The sequence below is a fragment of the Etheostoma spectabile genome, unplaced genomic scaffold, assembly GCF_008692095.1.
Source record: "Etheostoma spectabile isolate EspeVRDwgs_2016 unplaced genomic scaffold, UIUC_Espe_1.0 scaffold00001541, whole genome shotgun sequence".
NCBI lineage: Eukaryota > Metazoa > Chordata > Actinopteri > Perciformes > Percidae > Etheostoma > Etheostoma spectabile.
Genome location: NW_022602771.1, coordinates 93814 through 99813, shown reverse-complemented (window position 1 = coordinate 99813; position 6000 = coordinate 93814).

The following is a 6000-nucleotide window of genomic DNA, read 5'->3' as shown; positions in this document are numbered from 1 at the left end:
TGGAGTCTGGTGGTGATATGCTGCTCTATACACGCTAAAAGTAGTGATTATTTACATTGAGTCTGGTGGTTTTGGTGACGGTGGTTTCGGGGCTGTTTCATGTTAAACCAAAAGGATCTTACTCTTTAACTAAAGGTCTATCTCTGTAGGGATCCATCCCATAATGTTGTCAGACTCTTAGAATAATAATCTGAGTCTGTCAGAGACAACAACAGAACCTTTAGTGGACGGAAACTTTACCTTTTAATTAGGAGTTGAAACACAGACACAACAGGAAGAACACATCCATCAAATAATCAGCATGTGTTCTTGTTTTATTGAACTCATTCTGCATTAAGTTGTTCCACATTCCCCGACATTTAAAACAAGTCGATCATTGACGTTATTCTACAAGTCAGATGAATAAATCAGCCAACCCAACTCCCTACGGACTGAGCTACTGCCCCCCCTAGTAGTTATACTTTGACTTTCTGGCTTTAATTATGACTTTGTGAAGCAAAATGACATGAGGAGATCCACCTCACACAGAAAACTGATCATGTTGAATGCAAGAGGGAACCTTGGGTTCAACATGGGTAAAGTCTCTCTTGTTATGATATATAATAATAATAATAATAATAAATTGAATTTGTATAGCGCTTTTCCCGAGCTCAAAGTCGCTTGACAGTGTTTGATAACAAAAAAAAAAAAAAAAAAAAAAAAAATACCTAAGGATAGGCAGAACAGAAAAGATGGGTCTTCAGACGGGACTGAAAGATGGTGAGGGACTCAGAGATGCGGATTTCATGGGGAGGGAGTTCCACAGCCTGGGAGCTGCCCTGGAAAAGGCTCGGTCCCCAAAACTGCGGAGCTTTGACTGGGGACATAGAGGAGACCGGCTGTGGTGGATCTGAGGGCCCGTGAAGGTGTGTAGGGGGAGAGGAGGACAGTGAGGTATGACGGGGCAAGGTGGTGGATGGCTTTGTAGGTGAGGACCAGGATCTTGTATGTGATCCGGTGAGAGATGGGAAGCCAGTGAAGCTGTTTTAGGACCGGAGTGATGTGGTGCCAGGATGTGGAGCGGGTGATGAGACGTGCAGCTGAGTTCTGAACCAGTTGGAGCCTTTTGATGGAGGTTGAGCTGATGCCGAGGAGTAGTGAGTTGCAATAGTCGAGTCGTGAGGAGATGAAGGCGTGAATAAGTCTTTCGGCAGCAGAGGGAGTGAGTGAGGGTCTGATTTTAGCAATATTTCGAAGGTGAAAGAAGGAGGTTTTGATGACTTGACGGATGTGAGGCTCAAGGGAGAGGGTTGAATCAAAAATCACACCAAGGTTGCGGGCCTGGGGAGATGGGGAGACGATGGTGCCGTCAATGATGAGAGTGGGGTTGTTGGCTTTGCAGAGAGTGGATTTGGAGCCGATGAGGAGGAATTCTGTTTTATTGCTGTTTAGTTTGAGGAAGTTGTGGTGCATCCAGGTTTGATTGCTGACAGACAGGAGTTGATGTGGGAGAGGGGGGGATTGTGGGGGGAGTTGGTGCTGAGGTAGATCTGGGTGTCATCGGCATAACAGTGGAAGTTCAGGTTGAAATGGCGGAGTATCTGACCAAGGGGGAGGAGGTAGATGATGAAAAGAAGGGGGCCGAGTACGGAGCCTTGGGGAACGCCTTGGGTGACTGAGGCAGTGGCAGAGGTGTGGTTATGAAGGGAGATGAAATGAGATCTGTCAGAGAGGTAGGAACGGAGCCAGGTGAGTGCAGTACCTTCGATACCAAGGTCTTTGAGTCTGGTGAGCAGAATGTTATGGCTCACAGTATCGAAGGCTGCACTCAGGTCAAGAAGAATAAGGATGTTGAGGGAACCGGTGTCAGCAGAAGTGAGAGGTCGTTGAAGACTTTGAGCAGAGCAGTTTCTGTGCTGTGGAGGGGGCGAAAACCAGATTGGAAGGGTTCAAATTGGTTATTGGCAAGGAGATGAGTTTGTAATTGTGAGGCAACTATACGTTCGAGGGTTTTAGACAGAAAGGGGAGGTTGGATATAGGGCGGTAGTTATTAAGGGAAGAGGGATCCAGACCAGGTTTCTTAAGGACCGGGGTGACAGCCGCTGTTTTGAAAGCAGAGGGGACAGTTCCAAGGGACAGAGAGGAGTTGAAGAGGTTAGTGAGGTAGGGGAAAGGACGGGGAGGCATGACTTCAAGAGAGGAGTAGGTAGGGAGTCCAGTGAGCAGGTAGTGGGTTTGGAAGAGCTAATGAGTTAGAGATATCGGGGGTGGTGACCAGTTCAAACTGGGAGAGGAGGCAGTGTGGAGGAGGGGAAGGGAGGTCAGGCCAGATAGGGAGAAGAGGGTCCGTGGTAGGCGCTGGAGTAGATACTGGGGATATATCTGATCAGATCTGCTTCACAGTGCAGAGTGTGTGTGATGGTGAACAGACTGAACTTTGATTTCAGCAGATGATCTTCAGTCAGTGTTTCTGTCCACAGGAGAGACTCTCAGTCCTGCAGAGGACACAGAGACACTGAGGAACCAGGCCAGAACCCAAACCCAGGATAGAGAGGCTGGGTGAATGTGGTGATGAAGGTGATGAGGGGGATCAGTGAGTCAGAGGAGACTGTGTAGAAGGACAGAGAGCCAGCTGGAACGTCCACATACACTGCTACTCTGTTAGAGACAGAGCAGGAAGTGAGGTCTGTTCTTCTGTTATTGTGACAGACAGAGTAACCACCATCAGACCAGTTCAGACTCCAGGAATGACTGATCCTCCTTCACATTTGTCACCTTCCTGTTGTTGTCAGACAGTTTGAGGTCTCTGTGTACTGAGTTCCATCAGATGATGGAGTTCTACTATCTGTCCACTAGATGGAGCTAACTGACCATCTAATGAGCTGAAGATCAGCAACTTGTACAGCAGCAGGTATCTCTCCAAGGGGCCTCCGTGTCACATATTACTTTGATACTTTAAGTACATTTAGCTGTTAATATTTACTACCTCAGTACTTTTTTTTTTAACACTGCTTGTTTTTGTCTGACATTTACCTTTACATAAACCGCTCCCTCCCTCTTGGGTGAGGTGAATATTTCCAAATTAAAACAATAAAAGCATCTTTCTCCTGACTGCAGGGGCCTGTTGCACGAAACTAGGATAAGGGATTAAGCCGGGATATTCAAGTTATCCTGGATGAATTTAGCTTTGACTCGGTTGCACGAACCCGATTGAATTAAGCCCAGCCAAGTAACCATGGAGATTTATTTTTTGTGGCTAGCCTGGTCCAGAGCAGGCTAACAGCCAGGCTAAGATTAATCCTGGAGTCTCATGTGTCAAATCGCTGCCGTCTGATCCCAAATAAACGTGTTTAACAGTTATTGCGTTGTCTTCTGCATGTGTTCTGCTTTATTTTTATTAACATGCATTAGCCTACTTGTCACTTTTGGTTTCGCGAGTTTGATTTAAACCCTACTACATTTGTTTAGATGTTAGAAATGGTTGCACTGGCATCCTGATGTGGAGTGGGACTTTTCCCGGTGGGACGGTAGTGTGTCGAGGCTGCCTGGCGTGCGGCCGCTGCCCGGTGGCCGGTGGCCGCCGCTGCCCAGTGGCTGCTGCCCGGTGCCTGGTATTGCCTGCCAGCAGACTTGCGAGTCGCATCAGTGTCCACTCTCTCTGTAAAAGTAGAGATGAGCAGCGCAGCGTCCGTGGTCTCAGCTTCAGGTTTCTACAGGACGCGCTCCGGAGATTAAGTGTGACGATATTAATGTAGCGATGTTCCCAGATAATATTAATGGCAGACTGGTCAGAGACCAATACATTCATGATTTCATTTTCTTGTTGCTTGTCCTTCTCTAATGAAGGGTAGTTTGTGTTACTCCTTAATAAGTGGGCCTATTGTTTTTTTGTTACAGCTTACATTGGTTTCATAACCTTCTCAATAAGTCTCACATCACCGGACTAATAATGTGGCCTATATACAGTACGTATGTAGTGTAGTTTACATTCATCTCACTGGGAACACCACGATGCTTCTTAATCTTTTTATTTTGGTGCGGTCACTTGTCATAAGAATAAAAAAACATGAATATTGTTTTACATATATGTTCACAGCGTGTATTGAAGTCATTTACTTTTTTTTCTAGTTGTTGTCCCTTTCTGGTTGTTCTGTATGAACATTAATTGTATAAATAATTAGATATAGCTTATAGAGATTTGTGCATGGTTGTAAAACATGTTCTCACGTTGTGAATAAGGGTTTGAAATTAAGCCTAAAGTCCGTAGGGTCCATTTCCCGAGGAACATTAGTTCCCTCTGCTCACTTTGAGGCAAAGTAGATATTTTTAAACCCCCACACATTCAGTGGGGTCCGCTATGTTGGGCTTTTTTTCTCTGTTTGATAAGAGCCGTATTTCCCTTTTTACATATTCTTCCCTCCTCGTTACTGTCCATTAGAAGATGCTGCTCATTGGGTGACACATTTGGCGCATGCGTCTTCTCATCTCTGCATCAGTAAATCTGTGATCGATAACGTGGTCTATTTGAGAAAGCCGTGAACTTGCACTTATCCTGGCTATCTACCCCATGGCTTGACATAGCTCCACCTGTTCATCCTGGCTCGGCAAACGTGCAACCGATTAAGCCGCGATGAGCAGGTCACACTAAGTCTAGCTGCGCTTTTTCACTTATCCTGGATATCTTTATTCTACTTTCGTGCAACAGGCCCCAGATGTGTTGCAAGATTTGCAGTGAACATTGTATTGCCCAGTGATGGTGGTATAGTGGTGAGCATAGCTACCTTCCAAGCAAATGACCGGTGTTGGATTCCCAGCCAACAAATGATGAGATTTAGCAGAGGATGGTTTCGATCCATCAACCTCAGGGTTATGGGCCCAGCACGCTTCCGCTGCGCCACTCTGCTGTTTGGGCTCAGGGGATGGAAATTCTGTGATTCACATTTTGAGGGAAGGTGGCAACAAAGGTTCCAACAGCTTACGGGTGGCAAAGTTTAACATTTTGTAGACCTTGCAACTTGTGTATCACTCTGCTCAGCCTCCCTGGTCTACTCCAAGGTGGTGGAAAGGAACCTTCAGCCAATCCTTTGAGGCCAGGGATTGAACCCAGGCCCTCATACATGCAAAGCATGCGCTCTACCACTGAGCTAAATCCCCTTAGTATGTTCAGACTTTTTACTTTTTTCTGAGATCACTGAAGAAAAGAAGAAACCTAGGTGAAATATGTAATATTTATGTTGCATATGGTTTCAAAACATGGCGGTGATGGAGCAGTTTCAAAGCTATAGACTTTGCAAATCAGTGGCTCACCTTTGCCGCCATCAAAGCTGCCATTTGCTTGCAGGTAGTGTGGCCGAGCGGTCTAAGGCGCTGAATTAAGGCTCCAGTTTCTCTTGAGGCGTGGGTTCAAATCCCACCACTGGCATCTGCATCTATTACATAGCTGGAAGCCAAACAAGGTGATGTCTTGCAGCTGTGTCATTTGGGCTGAACTTGGTGAAGTAACTGTAATCATCCATCAATCACCTTGCTGAGATTGTTCCTTGATAACCTGCGGTTCAAAAATTGGTGAAACCTTCCTTTCCAGCACTTTGGAGTAGAAAATCAACAAATAATTGTGATAATTAATCGTGATCTCCATATTGATCAAAATAATCGTGATTATCACTTTGGCCATAATCATGCAGCCCAAAGAGAACTCATGTTTTATCCAACCAGGTTGGGCAAGTAACCTTTCTGCTGACTTCTTGTTAAATAAAGCAAGTAACATCAATCAAAGAAAGCTACTGCTATGGCTGGGAATCAAACCCAGGTCGACTGCTTAGAAGGCAGCTACGCTCACCACTATACCACCATCGCTGTGCTATATAATGTTCACTTCAAATCTTGTAATACATCTGGGCATTGAGACTGTGAAGTGTGCTCTATCACTGAGCTACAGCCCCTGATGATTCCGAAATTCCCTCCAAGGGGGTCCTGTGTTATCACATCAATAAGAATGGGAAGTGCGTTCATAAACATTG